The 9,347-nt window shown below is 41.2% G+C and overlaps 1 protein-coding gene across 1 annotated transcript in view; it reads right to left on the bottom strand.

The window, feature by feature from the left end:
• RHOA (ras homolog family member A) overlaps nucleotides 1–3,573 on the bottom strand; it is an 18,671-nt gene extending 15,098 nt beyond the window's left edge. The window contains exon 1 of the mRNA XM_010009532.1: nucleotides 3,442–3,573. The gene's annotated coding sequence lies outside the window, so the exon portion shown is untranslated. The remainder of the gene's footprint in view (nucleotides 1–3,441) is intronic.
• Nucleotides 3,574–9,347: the final 5,774 nt, after the last annotated feature.

The raw sequence follows: 9,347 nt of genomic DNA on the forward strand, positions 1-9,347 counted from the left end.
AAAAAAAAACAAACAAAACACCCCTAAAAATTAAAAAGGTGATTCAATCACATAAAGGAGTTAGAGACAATCCATGTTTGTGCTACAGGGTTCCTAAAAGATCCTGGAAGAACATGCTGCAAATGACCACTGATTCATTGTCTTTATTTCTGAAGACATCCAGAATAGATCTCATCTGTGCAGCTGCATCAAACGTAAAGCCAGATAATTCCGTGCTCAGAGTGGTCATGCTCATTTGGTACAATGTACAACTTGAAATCAACTATTACTGGGCTAGAAATACAGTTCAATTACAAGTTACTGGAATACAAGCACTAAAACTAAGAATGCAGTCACTGCTACAAAGGAGACAGTCACAGCATACTTTAATAACTGAAATGTACTGAATTCTGTGCAAACCTGCCTGTGGACACTTGCATTCACAAACTGATAAGCCACATTATTTAAAGCATTGCTAACAAGGCCCTTGGGAAACAACTATATTTATATTCCTTGCAGCATCCAGCACATAAAGCAGTTTGACAGTACTGCAGCAAGATAGACCTATTTCTAACTATGGTGCTATGTGGGAGCAGTTGGTAAGAAAAAGCTATCTGCTGGGGGTTTTTGGAGGGTTACATACGAAATTAACACTTAAAAAAATTCCCAAAGCTGGCAGAGCACAGGGCAGGCCACTGACATTGCAGTAAATGAAATCCATAGAGAAAAAGTAATGTTCTAAGATTGAAGTGCTATTGAAATACTGATACAGAAGGTCAACACAGTATCCAACAGGATTAAAATACTGGACATGGGTCATAGGTCCTTCAGGAAGGTCCCTGGTCAGGGAGAGACAGGCATTCAGCTTTCTGCTAGCAGTTTATTCTGACTGTGTGATAACCATGCTCAAGCCTGGCAAGTTTTACTAGTTTGGTAAAATTGCTTTGCAAACATAGCTGTACATTTCCAGAACAGCTTTAACCTGGGAGCAGTATAGCTGTGTTATAACCCCAGCTCATAAACCTCACCAGGTCTCAGCTAACTCCACAAATAAGCAGCTAAAGCCTCTTTATACCACATCAACAGAACAGGGAGCAGGGGCAGCTTAACAGCATTAGGTCTTAACACTGGTTGCCGGCCCCAGTGAACCCTTACTGACTGATGTGTTATCGAAAAGTACAAAACCAGTGTTTAATAGGCATGGGCACACAATGCATTTCAATCAAGCACACACTGTTGTTTATGCTGCCTCTGAGATGGATGGGATAGGGGGATGGGGTAGGGCAGGAGATTCCTCCTCCAGGATGAAGCCTGCCAATGCAAAGTTCCTGAGGACACCCGAATGGGCAGCCAGTGCTAGATCCATGTTGGCTGTCATGTGGACAGAGTACGTCTAATCTGATATATCATGTGAAGTCTCAAAGCTGGATTCATCATATCAAATTGCAGCCTCTGCCCTTGCTTTCCTCTTCAGGATAAATCCTGTATCATACGATTCATGTGACTGAGAAGAAAATGGCTTTGGATTCTGATATATTTTCTCGATTTCTAACCGCCACAAGAAAGATCAAACCATTTTGCTTTGTTCTCCTCCCCTGCTCAGCCCACCCACCTGAGCTTTACAGGCACGATGCCTCAGCACGACCAAGCACTCCCAGAACACACAAACTACCTTTTGTTAAACGCCCGAGCCACGACCTGTGCAACCCTCTACACCTGCACTATGTCCCACAAGCAGCACCCAAACAGACACTAGCCAGGGAACCAGCTTGTCCCTGTAGCTAAACTTAGATTTCCTACATCTAAAGACTCACAGACCATCCTTTATTACAGGTCTACATATATATAAAAATGAGTATATTGCCTTGGGACTGAGGTCTCTCCACTTCAGCGCCTGACATTTAGGATCAGCTTAGGATTGGATTCCTACAGAGAAGCAGAAGAGGAAAAAGGAAAGAAAAGCTTTTTCTCTCCATGCTCTCCAGCCTCCAACCATTTTCAGTTCAGGAGCTTCTTGGGTCAGATGTGGTTCCCATGAATTTGGTAACCTCAAACAGATTTCTCTTCCATGAGCTTGTCCAGATGCCCTTTGAACCCAGTAAACTTCCAGCACTTACAACATCCTGTTGGAGGGAGTTACCACAGCTTAATTACACATTGTGTGTAAAGCCACTTCCTTCAAATTTAAGATTGTCCCTATTAGTTTGTTTTTCTGCCTTCTAATTCCAAAATGGAAAGAGAGCAAACAGTTTACCTCACTCACCCTCTTTCTGCTGCTCATGTAGCAAGACCTTCCAGACTGTAGCATCTTAGCATAGATCTGTTTTGACTTTTAATACCTTTACACCTTTGACAGTAGCAACTGGGTGATCTATCAGCTGGCTGCTCCTAGCATAAGGAGTAACAAAGTGGTAGAGGTGTCACGGTGAAGCGCTTCAGCCAGGAAGAGCCCTTGGAAGCCCAGCAGCACAGCCGTGTGTACCTTCCCATCCCACATCATCCAGGCACAGCCCCAAACGCACCACGGCAGGAGCAAACAACTCAGGCCCCAGGAGCTGGAGCCCAGAGGGTTTTGACAAAGCTGTGCTGTTATATCCATAGAGCCACACCCTGAGCAGTGTTTCAAGTGCAAACAAGCTGCAGCTCTGTCATTCCCCAGTACAGTTCCACTCCTTGCTTTACTCAAGTGCAAGACTATCTTGCCTTTAAAGCAGGTGATAACAGAGTCCCTGAATGGTCTCAGGCCAGCAGTTACATTTTCTGCATTAGCAGAAGGGTTTTTTTGTCAGTTTCTCATTTCTGCCAATTTCTTCATACTGGTATTTTGTGTTTCCTTCAGGTGATGGGTAAGAAACACAGCCCATGTTCTCACTAGACACAGATTCATTTGAGCCTCCACTTGCCTTTTAAAGCTGTCTTCTTTCTACTAAATTTAATATAAATCATATTGATTTTGTACTGGCTTCTTTTCTAATTGACATGCAATTACTGTCAAGTGCTAACTGAAGGCTGAGATGAACACCTCTACTTAAGAACCAAACCTAAACAATGAACACTAATTGTTTCTGGTTCTCACCACCCCCACCCCCCAGGCTGAGTGATGTTGCTGTAATTCTTTCCTGAACACTCTGTTACTATTCCATTATTGTACCTGGGACTGATGCCTTAGTCTGATGGGATTATCATCGTTAAGGTTGTCCTACTTCTCTTTGTTATTACTACATATTCACATTCATTCAAACTCCTTAAACTGTTACAGTATGTAAAGAGCTTTCTGGGGGAAAAAAAAAAAAAAAAGGAAAGAAAAGAAAAAGAAATCCATAACCCCCCTCCATTCTCAGGCCAAAGATCTTCAGAACTTAGATATATCAAACCAGAGGTGTCAGTTACCAAGTCTGGTCACATAAGGCATGTAATATAATTCAACCTTTTTAATTTCATTTAAAGAGATAATCAAGACACCTGATTACAGGGCAGTTCCCTGTGAACAGATAAGTAATGGTGAAAGATGGGGAACCCAGACAGAAGTAAATGCTCAGCTCTCACAGAAGACCATCAGTTGAACTTGAACAGCTCAACATTCTTAAATGACCTGAAAAAGCCAGGAAAAATAGCAATACAACAAAATGTACTGATGATGCCAAGATGTCCAGGTAATAAAGGCAAGGACTTACTGTGATGAATTTCAGACCCTTAACAGACGCTGTATCGAAGCACTAACATTTGAAATAGATAAATGTGAAGAGATACACAAGGTAAAAAAACAGATTCAACTTTCTACGTGAAATGACGGTCTGGGAGCTGATTGTTGCTGCTCAAGAGCAGTATTTTAGGGTTATATAGTTAATTCCTATAAAAGAAAAGCTCGACACTCTGAAGAGTAAAAAAAAAAAAATAAAAAATTAAAATTCCATTATTAAGCACTAAGAAAACATGAACTAACCAGAAATCATTGATTTCTGAATGTAGGAATCCACAAACACACCTGCACCACTCTGCAGTTGTGATCCTCCCCATGTCAAGAGGCTATAAAGGAACTGGAAATGACTCAGAGCAGGGCAACATGGACAATTAAATCATAGAACGGCCTCCATATGAAGAACAACTATGGCTGAACTGGAAAAAGGACAATCTGGAAGTGACACAACCGAGGAAGAAAATTACTACAGACACTCTTCCAAGATCCTAAGCTGTGGTGAGAAAAGCTGGGACATGAGTGTTCAGTCTTTAAAACTGGGACAAGGGCACTCTGGATGAGCCAGGTTCAAAGCAGAGGCAGGCAGGGCACACAGCAAGGTGCTGCTGCTTCTACCACATTTCAACTTCTTAAGTCTCTTTGAGCCCCTTTTTTCTCCCAGTTACATTTCATGCTTTTAAGCTTCTGGTTTGTATTTTCTACTTTCAGTTTCAGCTTTCCTCCTATTTCATCTGTAAGGCTTTCTTGCATTGTTTTGAAGTGCAAACAAAACAGATGCCTTCACTTCCTTTCCAAGTTATTGAATTTGCTTTCAATGCTTGATTGGCAGAAAATATCGCAAAAGGAGGTTCCTGAAACATAATTTTTAGGCCTGTTTAAGCCAAAATTGTTAGAAACTAAAATAGCAGTACATGCAAGCGAAACTGTCTTAACATTGCCACCGTGCATCATGTTTTGCAAACACCAAACTTAGCAAGGTCCTCCTGTCTACTACAAGTTTTTCTTTGTTCTTGACTATCTACAAAGTTCACCGGTTTTTCTTGGTATTCTCTCTTCCTAGACACCTTCAGCATGTCAAAATGGATGTGGAGCACCCACACACTGAATGAAACAGGTTCTCCTTGGGTGAGAAGACTGTCTTTAGGCACTCACTGCTGCCCGTAGCTGGCAGTAGAAACATGTATGGACCAGAGAACACTAACTATATCAGACAAACATATTTTTGTACCCATAGCAGACACTCTCACCTGTGGTTCTTCATCCCACCACAAGACATCTGCTGAGGTTGTACTTGTTCAGGTCAAACACCCATCAAGCCCAGCACCCTGCCTGACACATGCAGGTGCCTCATGATTAAGACAGAGTAAAAGCAGCAGCAAACGCATTGATACCTCTGCAAGTGTATTTTCTCAGTTTCCAGCTTGGGAGTATTCTTAGCTTATTTAATCTTTGTGATCAACAGCACATTTGATAGCATTTTCTTCTGTTTGATTCTGAAGCCATGTAAATCATTGTCATTCAAAGCACTTTGTGGTGCTGCATTCTGCAGTCTCAAAACAGACTGCTGGAGCGGCACCATTGGTTTTGATCTAGACCAGACTGTGCTCAGTCATGTCTTTGCCAAGCTTAAGGGTTCAAACCTTTTTAAGCATCCCTTGTATGGAATCAGTTCCTTATCCCTGATCATTCTTCTCAACCTATTCTTTGCTTTTCTAGTTGCCTTGTATCTCAAAGGCCATCTTCCTTCACACAAAACCACAGTAATCAGCATGTTCAGAACTGAGAGCTGTGCTGCTACCCTATTTCTTCTTTATTCCTTTTCCCAAAGCCTCACACACATGCTCATCTGAGCACTGTTGAGTATTAAACTCACATTTTCACAGAATTAAGACAAGCTCTTCCTCTTAAGTAGGAATAATTCACTTTCACCCCATTGGTGCATAAACAAAGTTGTTTTTTTTCCTCCAACTTTGTATTTATCAGATGAACAAATTCATCTGACATTCGACTGCCTGCACTTCAATGTCAGAAGAATGAGCTGCAAGCTCTTGTTTTTTCTTCCCTTACTACTTCATACCTTTCTCAACAGATCATTTATGAGTATGCTGAACAACATACATGTAACACATATCCCTTTTCTTCTCTTGTCCCAAACTTCCCTTCTCTGTGCTTGTTGAGTCATTCAAAATCTCCAGTAGATTTAAGCAGCACAATTTCCTTTGCAGAAGCCACACTGACCTTCTCCCATGGTAAGCTGTCAGACCATCTGGTCACTTTTTTTAAAATAATTGATTGTTTAAGAAAGCACTGAACTCTGTGATGTCCGGCTGAACCATCATTAAGAACTGCTACCATGTAAACCCATCTTTTCTTTCTCTGGCTTCAAGGTACTAAGGAGTTACACAGCATCATTAACAATTTGGTCACTTCAGGCCCGAGTTTCCCTTGGAACTCCTGAGCAAGCACCAGCTGATCCTGGCATTTTGTAACTCTATTTATCACTTTGCTCTAAAAATTTCTTTACTGACACTTCAAGCAGAGACAGATCTTCCAATGAGTGCTGTTCCACATAAAGGGAATTTCTGGCATAGGAACCTCCTCGGACTTCTCCACAGTCAACAGGAATGTACATAAGTCATTTAACTTCCTATTGATGGTTTCATCATCAAGTATTTTTTTCACTTTTTCATCATGTATTGGCCCTCCAGACTCCAGCACCTTTCTTGCTTCTGATGTACCTCAAAAAGAAAATATATTTTATTTTTCTCTATTAGTATGAAGTTGCTCAGAGTTGTTCTGGTGTGTCATTGTATTTTTCATTTGACTTGCCAGAGTTCACGTTCTTATTTACTTTTCTGGTCAACTTCATGGCTTGAACTTTCTGAAGGCTGTATTCTTATTTCTAATACTTTCTTTATCCCAAACGGCATGCTCATTCTCATCTGTCAACATTCCACAGTATAATTTAAAATCTTCCCAACAACATTTCCAATTTCAAGTGCAGAAGCCTGGCTCTGCTGCGGTTTACATGGAATCCAGCCTTTCCAAACAGCTTTTGGACTAAGGGTCAAAAAATGAGCCAATTCACTCTGTCAGTACCAAATCAAGATCCTACTCTAAGATGCCTTCTCATCTCACACAATTTCAACAGAGCAGATAGAAAGTGAAGAATAAGGAGCCTCCAGGTGTAAAATGAAAGAAAAATGAAATGTTAGCAAAGAATGCAAACAGAGATAACTGGTATTTGGAGAGCTGATAGTTCTTTCAAACCACAGACATACACAAAGATAACCTTCGTTAAAACTGTGATGATGAATCACTTTGTACACATCCACACTAGTGATCTGCTCCAAATGCCACAGTTCAATCAGTCAGTACATGGTCAGGTGAGACAGAACTACTTATTGTTGCAAAGCACTGAGAACTAACTGAGCAGAGAGACCGAATTCAGCCCCACTTCTGATTAAATTAACAATAAAAAAAGGAAGCAAACAAAAACCCCACGACTGTCAGAGCTTGAGGAAAGAAAGACCTCATATTCCTAGTGGGTGTACTGCCCAGTATCACTCAGTATACCAGTGGCTCTCCATCTGTTCCTTCTGCTAGGGACCTTGGTCATGAAAGCTGGTCAGAGATAGACAGTGAACCTTGTTCTGATGAGTTTAATTAGATGATTCACTTAGGAAGGACTGGCTGTTAGCTGCGTGTACACAACAGGGGATGGCAAGTATCTCCATGAAAGCGTAGTTTATGGATATCTCAGTTCTTTTACTGTCTCAAATGCCATTTTCGAGTGAAAACATGGTGATAGGAAAAGGACAGAAGAGAGCATGGACAGATCAGAGTTGCTCCATTAAATCCAATTATGCTTTTGGCAGCTTTTGTTCACACTTCAGAACGAGGCGAGAACAGAGACCCTATCAAGGCCAGAAGGCATTCGGACACCTAACAGTGGTTTAATATGGCTTAAAGCAACAATAAATTAACCAGAGGCAGTCTTTGGGGATATTTGTGCTTACCTTTGAGATGATCCCCAAAGTAATAAGCAACTACCTCTTCCTACTCAGCTACCTCGCTATTTATACAGTATCCAGTGTTGCAAGAGAGGAATCACACCACCAGGCAAGCAGTGGAGGATCCTTATTGTGCATTCAGGTGTGTGTATTTCCATAGCTGTACTCTGAGGGTGACGGCTGTTGCCATTTGGTGCATTTATTTTGCACAGGACTGTCATGTATTATGCGGTTTCACCTTTATTACATGTTTACTAGGACAGACTCGTCATAGATCAATTTCAGATTCAAAGGGCATGCTGGCGAGCCTTCACTGACATGCTAACTTCCTCAGACTCACCAACTAAACTTTTCCTCCGCATTAGTTAAACTGCATTTGAAGACAAATCATAAGACAACACAGCAGTACAGAACAGATTACATATATGTGGAATAACACATGAGCCAGATTAGAGGTTAGTATAAAAGGCAGAAGATAGAGTCTGCGTGAAGACTTGGAAAGAACCTAATGCTATCATAGCAGCAGGGAATAAAATACTGCAGAGACTGAAGGAGGAGATAAAACAGCAGCCAAGGTCAGAAATTTCTAGAGTGGACTGGACCACAGAAAGGGTTCAGGGCAACGTAAAGACATTGAGAGAAAAAGCTGTAGTGTAAAAAGTAGGAAAAATAAGAGTCACCATTAAAAAAAAAAAAAAAAAAAAAGAGGGCAGACAATGATATTTCCAAGCTGCACTCAAACTATCAAATTGTTTTTATTTGGAATTTACTTATCTGAAGAGCCATCGCTAGTCCCACATCCTGGTGGCAGTTAAGATCATTTAGGATGTTTTTACTGTCAATTCCTGGCTCAGAGAACTCCCCGCCTCTGGCACTCAATTGCTGTGGCACTGGGCCAGAGCTGGAGTTTGGTGAACTACAAGGGATAACACAGGAGCTGCTCAGCTTAGCTCTGTGACCACATTTCTTTTGCCCCTTGTGTGAGGGTGTGCTTATGTCTTGAGAAATTATTTTTTAAAAACCCATGTATTTTAAAATTATACAAATCACCCATTACAATTCACTGATGTCAAGCATTTATGCTGAATAGGCTGTGAAACATTCCAGTGAACTAATTAAAATGAAATAAGGCCAATGGCAATTATTCTTTTTTTAAACATGCAATCTTGGTCCAAATCAGAGCCAGAATTAGTCTGCTGATGTGAAACAGAAATACTAGTGCTGTGTGGCCGGAGAACCAGGTAAGGATAGGACAGAAGGAAGGCACACCAATGTATTAGAAGAGCCTTCAACATAAAAGTAAATATTTTCACAAATTATCTTTTCAGGGAGGGAGAGACTTCATGTTTCCCTACTGAAAAAAATCCCCAAATAAAGTCACTGGAAAATCTAATACTTTCATTCACATGCAACATTTAGGACACGTAAAACTAATTTTTTGAGATTTCTGAGCAAGCAGCACACCATTTAAAAATTGCACAGGCAGCAGAACTGTTACCTAGTCTAAGCTCTGGGGGGGTAAAACGCAACAACAAACCTAACATTCCCTAAGTAGGTCCTAGGTCTTAGTCTCCTCTGAATCCTGCACCACACAGCGCTGGTGGGACCTGCTGCTAACCAAGGGCTCTCGCTGCACCAAACAGGTGAACTGCAGCAGG

The sequence above is a fragment of the Nestor notabilis genome, unplaced genomic scaffold (genome assembly GCF_000696875.1).
Source record: "Nestor notabilis isolate BGI_N333 unplaced genomic scaffold, ASM69687v1 scaffold18232, whole genome shotgun sequence".
Taxonomy (NCBI): domain Eukaryota; kingdom Metazoa; phylum Chordata; class Aves; order Psittaciformes; family Psittacidae; genus Nestor; species Nestor notabilis.